An 11,608-nucleotide genomic window follows, 5' to 3' on the forward strand; every position below is an offset into this window, starting at 1 on the left:
ATATATTAGGGAAAATTGCATGAAGAAAAGTGCGTGTGAGTATAAATGTGCACTAAAGCACTGATGGGTTTTCATGAGGACCTTGTAAAAAAATAAAAATCACAAACTGATATAGAAACGTAGTAACTGGGTAAAGGAGAAACCGAGAAAAACCAAAATTGACAGATTCATCTATTCTTCCTTTCAAGTAACTATTCATAGGCTCAGGCTGCATAGCTACAATCTCAGGCGCGCATATCTGAGAGAGCAAGTTGCTCTGAACACAGCAAGGTTTTCTTCAGAGTTAACATGCATATATACCCAGTTTGCAATTTTCTGACAACAGAAGGAAAATAAAAAATATATCAGCTAATCCATCTTATAACATGACAAAACAGTTGTCTTGTCCTATATTCATTTACAATGTGGCATCCTAGTATTGAATAAAAGGTGCCCATTTTTCAAATAAAAAGTTCGTTTTCTGTCTTCCTTAACCTGCACATAGTTTGTCAATTTAGACATAATCGCTGTGTCCCATAATTTGATTTACCATTGTTGTGGAGAAGGCATTTTATCTTGCTTCCAGTACAGGTTTTTGACAGAGGCGCCAGTCGTTTACTAGGAACGTGGAAAAGCCTTGCTTGTTATTTTCACATTTAGTGGGACATTTATCTGCCCTGTTGGAGGTGTGGTTCTCTAGAGGACTGAATTTCTTATTTGTTCATTTGGCTCCTAACATTGTTTCCTGATCATTTAAAAGCCCAGAAAACTCATTTTATTTCCAATGTTTCGGTTTGTTTATTCATTCATTCATTCATTCATTCATTTCTGTGGAAACACAAATGTGCATATGCATTTTCTATTCTAAGATTAAAAATATAGGTCCATACCAGATATGTTGTTAATTGTGTGAATGCTTTTAATGTGTCCCCTTTTAAAAGTAACTCACAGTTGTGGACATTATGTGAGTAGAATCAAGTCCATGGGGTTTGGGCAGGAGGTACACCCAAGTTGTTGTCCCTGTGAAATTCACTCTCAGAAGCTATTTTTTATCGGAAGCAAAATATTCATTGGTGGCAAAGGAGGTATTATTATTATTATTATTACTATCTATACCAACCTCCATTCAAGGATCACAGGGTTGTTTACAATGTAAAAAAAACCCAAATGCATAGCATAGTAACAAACAAAAACAGAGTTTAAAAGGCCATTTGTTGTTGTTGTTGTTTAGTCGTGTCTGACTCTTTGTGACCCCGTGGACCAGAGCACGGTGGGCACTTCTGTCTTCCACTGCCTCCCGCAGTTTGGTCAAACTCATGCTGGTAGCTTCGAGAACACTGTCCAACCATCTCATCCTCTGTCGTCCCCTTTTCCTTGTGCCCTCCATCTTTCTCAACATCAGGGTCTTTTCCAGGGAGTCTCCTCTTCTCATGAGGTGGCCAAAGTATTAGAGCCTCAGCTTCAGGATCTGTCCTTCCAGTGAGCACTCAAGGCTGATTTCCTTAAGAATGGATAGGTTTGTTCTTCTTGCAGTCCATGGGACTCTCAAGAGTCTCCTCCAGCACCATAATTCAAAAGCATCAATTCTTCAGCGATCAGCCTTCTTGATGGTCCAGCTCTCACTTCCATACATCACTACTGGCAAAACCATAGCTTTTACTATACGGATCTTTGTTGGCAAGGTGATGTCTCTACTTTTTAAGATGCTGTCTAGGTTTGTCATTGCTTTTCTCCCAAGAAGCAGGCGCCTTTTAATTTCGTGGCTGCTGTCACCATCTGCAGTGATCATGGAGCCCAAGAAAGTAAAATCTCTCACTGCCTCCATTTCTTCCCCTTCTATTTGCCAGGAGGTGATGGGACCAGTGGCTATGATCTTCGTTTTTTTGATGTTGAGCTTCAGACCATATTTTGCGCTCTCCTCTTTCACCCTCATTAAAAGGTTCTTTAATTCCTCCTCACTTTCTGCCATCAAGGTTGTGTCATCTGCATATCTGAGGTTGTTGATATTTCTTCCGGCAATCTTAATTCCGGCTAGAGATTCATCCAGCCCAGCCTTTCGCATGATGAATTCTGCATATAAGTTAAATAAGCAGGGAGACAATATACAGCCTTGTTGTACTCCTTTCCCAATTTTGACCCAATCATTTGTTCCATATCCAGTTCTAACTGTAGCTTCTTGTCCCACATAGAGATTTCTCAGGAGACAGATGAGGGCCATAGATTAAAAGGCCATAGATTAGCTAATTAGCCAAAGGCCTAGGAGAAAAGGGGTCTTTTTGCTTGGTGCCTACATAGGTAAAGGTAAAGGGACTGCAATTTGGGTTTTGCTTAAGGAACGAAAAGCCACCAGATCTGTGTTGTGTCCTTACTTCTGGAAGTCACTTTTTGTGTCGCAAAGGAAACTGAATTCATCTTGACGTGTTGTTTATTGCATGAGATACATGCACTTCTCGTGCAATTCCAAAATAGCTGCAGGGTGGTAGGCCATTATTGGCTGGAGATCAATTCTGCAAAGCACCAAGAATCCAGTGGGATTAGCAAGTTGCAAACTGGTTTATAACCAGAGGCGTCTTTGGCCTGGTGGATCACATGCGGTGCCAGCCTGGCTTTCAAATTAGTTGCGAAATTACCAAGGATGAAGAAAGTCAACTGCCCCCATGAAATGGCCATTTTATGTTTTGCCTGAAGGGTACTCCCTGCAGGGTTTATATCTCCACTTGGTTTAATAGCATCCACAGCAAGGATAAGGAGACCTAATCGCTTCATTAGTATAACAAAACCATTAGAGGAAGATTTGGGAAGGAAGGGAATATTTTTAGACAAATTCCCTTGGATCGCATGAAGGCATTAAGACGAGTAGCAGCTCAAAGTTGGAGGTCACAGGAAATGTGCCGGAAGGAAGGAAAGTTTTCTTACCAGCCCGATTCAGATTGGAAAGTGAAACACAAACGGAGGAATGAAACTTTATGGGGGTCCTAATTAGGGATCCTCTTGTTGCTTGGATACACTGTGTCTCTTTGAAATGTAAATAGGGCACCAACAAAATCTGAGAACCCAACTGGTGTCTCCAATGAAAAGAATAAGTATGTTTGATGTGATCCTTTTTAATTTCGCCCGGTGTACTTAAATTTATACACTGAAGCCTGTATGGAGCCCTATGAAATACAGAACCTGTGGAGATGAGATCTGGTTATGTAAATGCATGCCCAGGTTCATATGTATGCTATTTACAAATTACTTTAGGATGTCTATTTTTCTAGATTAATATTTTGGATATTAGTATTACTACTGCTGCTGCTATTATTAATCCTCTTTAGTCACTTCTGCATTATACCATAATAAAAACAGCACAACTTTCCTCCTATATAACAGCCACAGGGATCATGTAGCAGCACACTAGTAACAAAACAACATCATCTCCCTCCATCAAAAGGCCCTGGAACAAAGGTAAGTTTTTAACCTGTAACCAAAAGGGTGTTGGTGAAGGTGCCAGGCAGACCTTACTGGGGAGTGCATTCCACTGATGGGGAATCACAGCTGAAAAGGCCGTCTCCCTTGTCACCAACCTCCAAGCCTCCTGGAGAAGGACCTTCAAAGAAGATCTAAGAGTGAGGAAGTATATATTGGGGTCCTGAACTGAAAAAATATCAGTTTAGAGGGTGTTTTCATTGCCAAAGGGAAAGATGGAAAAAGCACCAACTGCGGGTGTCATTTCATTTGCAACAGTGGGAAACTGAAGGGAATACGTTGCTTCCAAAGTTCTCCCTGCTCCAAAATTTCAGATCCTGACATGTATAAATGTCCCCCCCAAATAAGTCTGTACTCCTTAGAGTTACCGCTGCAGCATCATTTGCCTTTAATATTAGAAGAGGCAAGCCTTGAAGCAGAGCTTTCTAAACCTTTCACGTTGGTGACACAGTTTTAAGGCATGCATCACTTTGCAACAAAGTAATGCAGTTTTACTAGCAAAGCGGAGGTTAACCGCAGCTGACACACTGTGTGTCACAACGCACAATTTGGAAAGCTCTGCCTTAAAGTGAGTGAAGAGATGGAATGAACGTTTGCCCCAGCAGCACTATGAGTCTTGTCTCTTTATTCTTGTTTTTTTCATTCTCTGGAACTGCCAAAATGTCCTTTTCATTCAATTTGCCTTTTCATTCTGCACATCCGTTTCAGTAACACTGTGAGAGCTGATTGCCACATTTTAGCCGTGGCCCAGAGCTCTGCAAGGCCCTGATGAATGCATGAAGGCTATGCCATTCATGACAGGTAATGCACTTTGAATTATGGTGCTGGATGAGACTCTTGAGAGTCCCATGGACTGCAAGAAGATCAAATATGTCCATTCTTAAGGAAATCAGCCCTGAGTGCTGACTGGAAGGACAGATCCTGAAGCTGAGACTCCAATACTTTGGCCACCTCATGAGAAGAGAAGACTCCCTGGAAAAGACCCTGATGTTGGGAAAGATGGAGGGCACAAGGAGAAGGGGACGACAGAGGACGAGATGGTTGGATAGTGTTCTCGAAGCTACCAGCATGAGTATGACCAAACTGTGGGAGGCAGTGGAAGACAGAAGTGCCTGGCGTGCTCTGGTCCATGGGGTCACGAAGAGTCGGACACGACTAAACAACAATGCACTTTAATATTGTAATAACATCAAGCACACTTTTAGAAGTCCCATCAACTTCAGTGGGAGAGAGTACAGTTGTACCTCCGTTTATGTAACCCTTTGGTTATGTAAACTTCGGGATGCGCACATGGCAAACCCAGAAGTATTTTACTGGGTTTCACTGCACACACATGCACAGAAGCAATCTGCGCATGTGCAGAAGCGATACTCAGGTTGCGGAAACCTCAGGATCCAACTGGAACTCCGGAACGGATCCCGTCTGCAACCGGAAGTACTACTGTATGCCTCTGATGCCAGTGGCTGAGAATCACAAGTGAGGAGAGGTCTGCTGCGCTCTGATCCTGTTTTGAAGCTTCCCACAGGTATCTGGCTGGTCATTGTGGGAACAGGAGGCTGGACTAGACAGACCATTGGCCTGATCCTGCAGGCTCCTCTTCTTAGATAACCATAGGATTAAGACCCAACAAGTCAGTAGTGGTGTGTTTAATTTTGCCTGGATCATGTCTATTATGATTGGAACTACATAAACATGAAAAAGAGTCAGATAAATGGGGAAAGTTCCCAAGGAAATCTTCTTATAAACTCTGCAGCATGTCATTTACTGCCCTCTTACTTCCCATCAAGCCGTTCATTCTCTATTACACACCTAATAAGCACAAGCCTTCCTTGATCCTTATCCTTCATATCATGTCTAAAGTGTCTGTCAGAACTTTCAATATCTAACTTAATGGCAGCTTAGACAAAGCTGGCTCAGGTCCAGGGCTGCTCCACAGACTAGCTAAACATGTCAGAAGAAAAGAAGTGCTGCTCTGTGTGGGCTGAGGCTTATCATTAAAATCCCTTTCTGTCCATCACCGCAAATTGGGAGGTGTTGTCAGGAGAATCCTGCGCAACGCTCTGCCGTCAAAGCAGTTCGGGAGAAGAAGGTGGACAAGTGGACAGGAAGACCTCTGAAGACCACTCGGTAGGCTCTTGTTATATATGGAGAGAGTAGTTTCTCGGGACCTTGAACTCTGGTGAACAAGGCAAGACTTCCAAGGATCTCAGTTTTTCTCCTGCTGAGGAGGGATGGAGTGGTTGCCTCAGCCTGCCTAATGGTAGAGCCAACTCTGGGCATCTGCCCTCTTCCCTCCACCACCAAATCTTAGGGCAAAGGGATGCAAGGAGTGCTGTTGCATTAGAGCCAAAACCCATCTGGTCCAGCACTCTATTCTCACAGTGGCCAACCAAATGCCTATGGGAAACCGGCAAGCACAAAAATGCCCCTTGTGCAACTTGTAAACAGAGACATACTGCCTCAAACAATGGAAGTTGTACATAGACGTGGCGGCTAATAGCCATTGGTAGTCTTATTGTCCATTAATTTATCTAATCCTATAAGAATTGCTATTTTGAGAAGTGGTGAGATAGTGAGGACCTCTCCACCAGCTCACCCAGGAATGAGTGCTATTTGGGACCTCCTCTTCCAGAACTGCCTCTGCCAGTGGCCATATATGGTTCCTTCACTTGCTAGTTTCCTTTATCCTTCTCCATTTCTCTGTCTATTTAACTGAGAACCATTATTTTAAACCAATGGCATCCCAAGATGTTAGACTCTTAACTCTGATCGCCCATGCTGGTTGAGGCTGATGGAAGTTGGACTCAAACAACAGCCAGTGTGTGTGTGTGTGCGCACACATATCTGTATGCCGGAAACCTGGTTTAAACTGTGAATTAACATGCACGGAAATGGTATGTAAACAAAATAAACTTAAATTGTTCACTGCTTGGGGAAGGAGCTGCATTCAGAATCATTTTCCAAAGGAAAAAAAATGAATATGAACTCTGTATGGAGCAAAGCCATTTCCGTTCATTTGTTTAGTTTTCCTCATTTTCAATCTGAAATGTGTTAAAAGAGAGAGGATGTCATCCGGAATATTTTCTTGGCTAAATTAGAATTATTTGAGGAATCATTGAATAGCGAACAAGCCAGGTCTTGCTCTAATTTACAGCTGAGGCAGTTGTTTACATGCTGATGTCTCTTTCCGTGCAATGAAATTTGCCCTGTGATGTCGTCAAGTAATTTCCCACCACACTGCATATTCTGTTGTGATTTCTGTACTTAACAATGGTCCATACACACAGTGATGGATGAATAATGTCAGGTTAGTGAGCAGTAATAATAATATCATGATTGTTTCGCTCCAGTCTTCAGTGTGGTGATATTACTTGAAGAGTTCTGCTGGAATAACTTGGATGTGTTCTGCCATTTTCATCCCTGACCTGTTTTTGTAAAATACACCCAGCATCCTGCTGTTGTTCACATATGAATATACTCTCCCAAAGCTGTTCCTCCAATCATCTTCTATGATGAAGGACTGTAGCTCAGTACAAGAACAGTTGCCCTGCATGCAGAAGAGTGGCTGGGGAAGCCCAGCCAGATGGGCGGGGTATAAATAATGAATTATTATTATTATTATTAGGTCCCAGGTTCAATCCCCAAGCTGGGAGAGATCCCTGCTGGAAACCCTAGAGAACCACTGCCAGTCAGTTCAGACATACAGAGTTGGTTCGACTAATAGACCTACTCAGTATCAGGCAGCTTCTTATGTTCCTATGGTCTTCAATTTACTCAATAAAGCACACCTGAAATCCACTGGCAGGCAACAACCACAGATCTATCTTGGTTATCTTAGATACTGAAAAACAGAGCAGAGGAACATTGATGGTCTTAAACCCTCAAATGTAGTCACCAAATTTAACCCCCAGCCCCTGGCAAACAACCCCATTGCTGCAGGGTAGCTCACCATTGCTCTTGGTACCAGAGTCAAACAGACCATAGGTGTATAGAAAGCTGCCTTATACTGAGTCAAACCATTGGTGCATCCAGCTTAGCATCAGAGCTGGTCCAAGACATGTTTTTGCACTGGAGATGAACCACAAAACAGCACCACTCTCCCCGCCCTCTAGGAAAGAACGGCTGAGTGAAGATCTACACGGGAAACAAGGGTGGGAGGTGCCTCCTATTCACCAAGAGGCCATTGTTGAGGTGGCATTGGGCCAGGAGGCTGACAGGGAGGCAGCAGATCCATCCTCGAAGGAGTGTGCCACAGCTGTTGCTGCCACCATGCCAGTGGCCACAGTAGTGAGCGATGCATTCTTTGGAGGCCAGATCTGCTGCCCCCATGGATCCTGCCACCTGAGGCAGTTGCCCCACCTTTTCATGGGTGGACCAGCCATGCATAGCATTGTCTATGTTAATGGAAAGCAACTCTTCTGTTTATCAGGCAGAGTCTTCTCCCATCCTTACCAGGAGATGCTCGAGGTTGAACCTCACACCTTCTGCATGAGTTATGGTCTTTCCTCTTAGAATGACACGCAATGGGTTGCTGCCAATTCCTTTTCCATCCTCCCCAGGACTCTCCCCCCCCCCCCCCAGAGCAGGAGCATTGATATAATCTGTTGGAACCCCAGGGCAACTCACAGACCCTCCTTACTCCGGCAGGGGAATGAGGCACTGGCGAAACTTTCAGGTTTTGCTACTGTTTGCGACAGATTAGCACAGACGTCGGAGAAGAGGGGAAGCAATCATGCAGAGGCTGGATGCTTCTTTCCTTTGATGATGGGGATCAAAAGTGGAGATAGCACTGTTCTGCTCAGGTCCCACACATTGCCTTCCCATAGGCATCTGGTTGGCCACTATGAGAATAGGATGCTGGAGTTAATTGGGCTTTGGTTTGACCCAACATGTTCTTATTGGTATCTAACTCATGCTAGTAGGGACACGAATTCTTTCTAAGATGGTTTGCATTTCTAGTGTAAAGCTAAAGGTTGTGTTTCAGCTGTCTGAAGATCCTTTGTGTTTTACAAGTTGCACTTATGCTCTCAGTTATATACACACACACATAGATATAGATGATATAGATATAGATAGATATAGATAGTTCAGCCAAGCTGGGTAATATTGCAATCAGGCCATATTGGAGATGTGAACTCAGGTCTTCCCAGTCTGGCCCCATCTGCACTATACAATTAAAGCACTATTATACCACTTTAAGCAGTCATGGTTTGCCCCCAAAGAATTCTGGGAACTGTAGTTCATTGGGAATACTGAATGTTGTTAAGAGACCACCATATGTCCCTCACAAAGCTACAATTCCCATAGTTCTCTGAGAAGAGGGATCAACTGTCAAACATTTGCACATAAGAGGAGAAATTCACACCAAAAGGCTGATTAATTTTCAGGAGAACTTTTTTTTAAGGGAGGAGGAGGAGGTGGTGGAGGAGGAGGAGGAGGAGGAGGAGGAGGAGGAGGAGGAGGAGAAGAAGAAGAAGAAGAAGAAGAAGAAGAAGAAGAAGAAGAAGAAGAAGAAGGAGGAGGAGGAGGAGGAGGAGGAGGAGGAGGAGAAGATATGGAAATGCAACTGAACATGAGGTTGGAAAAAATGAGAAACTGAGAGAAACTGAAATTGTCAGAATTACCCATCCCTGTTTCCAAGAGACAATAAAGTTCTTTCTTAGTTTCTTGACTAAACCTTTCATGACAATGGTTATAAGGAAAAATAATTACTGGCTCTATACAGCTGCCTATGCTGTGGGGATTGTGCCCGGTGGGCGAAAGAAAGGGAGAGAAATCACAATTTAATCAACTCAGAAGCAAAATTGAAGATCACATGTGTGATGAAATAAATAATGTTCCATCAGAAGAAGCAATTTTCGGCCAACCTCTACCCCCTGCATCAGTTCAAATGAGGATTTTAAAGTTAGGTGTCAGCTTTGCAAAATGGCTTTGCCCACTCTCACTTGAGCTCTGTGAAAGGCAAATGTAAAGATTTTTGCAATTTCCTCTGCTCACCAGAAAGTTGCCTATTTTTAGCAAAAGCTATTGTTCTCTCCAAAATAGGCAGCTGACTGATTAATTATCTCCATTGTGCGGGCAAAGAGAATATTCTTTTGAAGGTGAAAATGAAAAGCAGAAAAGGAAAGAAAAGAAACATATGAGAAATTAGTTGCAGTGCTTAGCTATAGCCAGATATATTAAGTCGTAAAGAAATCAATTGGGGACGGGAGGGGTGGGGAACGAAGGCGGGGGGCAGGAGAATTCAACATGCCAATTTTGTAATCTCTCTTCAGTCTTGAGGGGAAATGGAGGTATGGTGAATGCTTCATCAAAATGGCACTAGAGACGTCACATCTGTTCTCAGCCCAAGCTCTTCCTGAGTTGATTCAGTGGTGTTATCCAGAAAGGACTGAGACAACTTCAGAGCCTCACTCAACAGAATGAGAAGGAGGTCCCCCAAACAAAGATGCCTGGTTTGTACATAAGAGGCCAATAGCATACCTAGTCCAGTATCCTGTTCTCACAGTGGACAACTGTGATGGATGCATCACCCAAATTGGGCTACTGTGAAGAAACAAGGGAGGTTTTCAGAGACAGAAATTATTATTATTATTATTATTATTATTATTATTATTATTATTATTACCCCAGCCACTCTGGGCGGCTTCCAACAGAATATTAAAAATGATACAGCATCAAACATTAAAAGCGAAACAATATTGGGGGGAAATTGAAAAGCCCCCTCTCCAAAAAATAAAGCCCAGTGAGAACTGGACATTCTCAGTGGCCGCAGAATGCTAAATATACGTTATGTCTGAGAAAGGTGGAATGGAATATTCTGGAAGTAGGCATGGCTGAAACTCTAAACATGAACATTTTGTTGCAAGTCCCTCTCGCTCATGTAGATTTTCTATTGGGTGGAGAGCATGGTTGTGGCACCGTTTTGCCACTCTGCTTTACCTTCCTCCATTTCCTGCCCACAAAACTTCCAAGCGCACCAAGTAAATCATGGGTAATAGAGTTTATGGAATCCCAAGCTGTGCTGATATCTGGAAGGCCATCGCAGTGGTATATGGGCTGCAGTAAAACAGAAAAGCGCCCTGGAGCTTCTGTCAATAGAATATAGTGGAGACGTATGATTAAGAGAGAGTTAAGGTGCATCAGACAATGAAGGAAAATAATGCCATATGACACATTAATAGATCCCAGGGAAGTCTTGTTAATCTACCAAAAAAAGCAAAAACCCAATAAGCTATTTTAGCGCAATATTAGGAGTGAAGGAGAAAGACGATGACAACTCATTCCTCCGTGTGATTTTCATGGCCTAGTTTGCAAACAGACAGTGCAAGGCTGGAACATTTCAGATCCCTTTTTCATGAGGCTTCGATGAGTCATAGACCTTAAGCTGAAGATGTAAAATTTCGCCAAGTATGAATTGCTCACTGATGATAGCCTTACATGACTGTTCCTCCCCACTCCCCAATTACAGTCACCTTGGAGTGGAAATCCAAAGGTTTGGGACATCCTTATTTCTCTGGACAACATATATTTGACAAATGCTGACAAATGAATTGTAGGCTGCAGCTCTTGAAAAGTTACCATAAGAATTAGAGTTGGCACAGAAATTTTCCCTAAGCAGCATTGGAAGTAAGTCTGACAAGTCCCGCAAAACATATGAGGATAATTTTCTTCATCTTATTATTATTATTTGTAAAAACAAAAGTAAAAGCACAGATAACAAATGAAATACCAACCATCATGATACAGTGTGCCACCCATATATTACTTGAAAATTTAATGCATGGCCATTCATTAACCTTGTGGAATTTGAGAGAGAAAGAGAAAGAGTTTAGATATCTCCACTGGGAATTACAGGCAGTTCTGTAATGTAAGCCGGAATCACCACGATTTAGAAATCATTGCATGCAAGGGAAATCATGTTCTGGGTGACACCAGCAGGGAAAGGAAGCTATAGAGATCTGACTAGCTTCAATTTTGCATATTAGTCTAGTAGCTTAAAAGGTAAAGATAAAGGACCCCTGACAGTTAAGTCCAGTCGTGAATGATTCTGGGGTTGTGGCACTCATCTCGCTTTACTGGCCAAGGGAGCCGACGTTTGTCCACAGACAGTTTTTCTGGGTCATGTGGCCAGCATGACTAAGCCGCTTCTGGCGAACCA

This window comes from Podarcis melisellensis (assembly GCF_964234715.1).
Source record: "Podarcis melisellensis genome assembly, chromosome: 5".
Taxonomy (NCBI): domain Eukaryota; kingdom Metazoa; phylum Chordata; class Lepidosauria; order Squamata; family Lacertidae; genus Podarcis; species Podarcis melisellensis.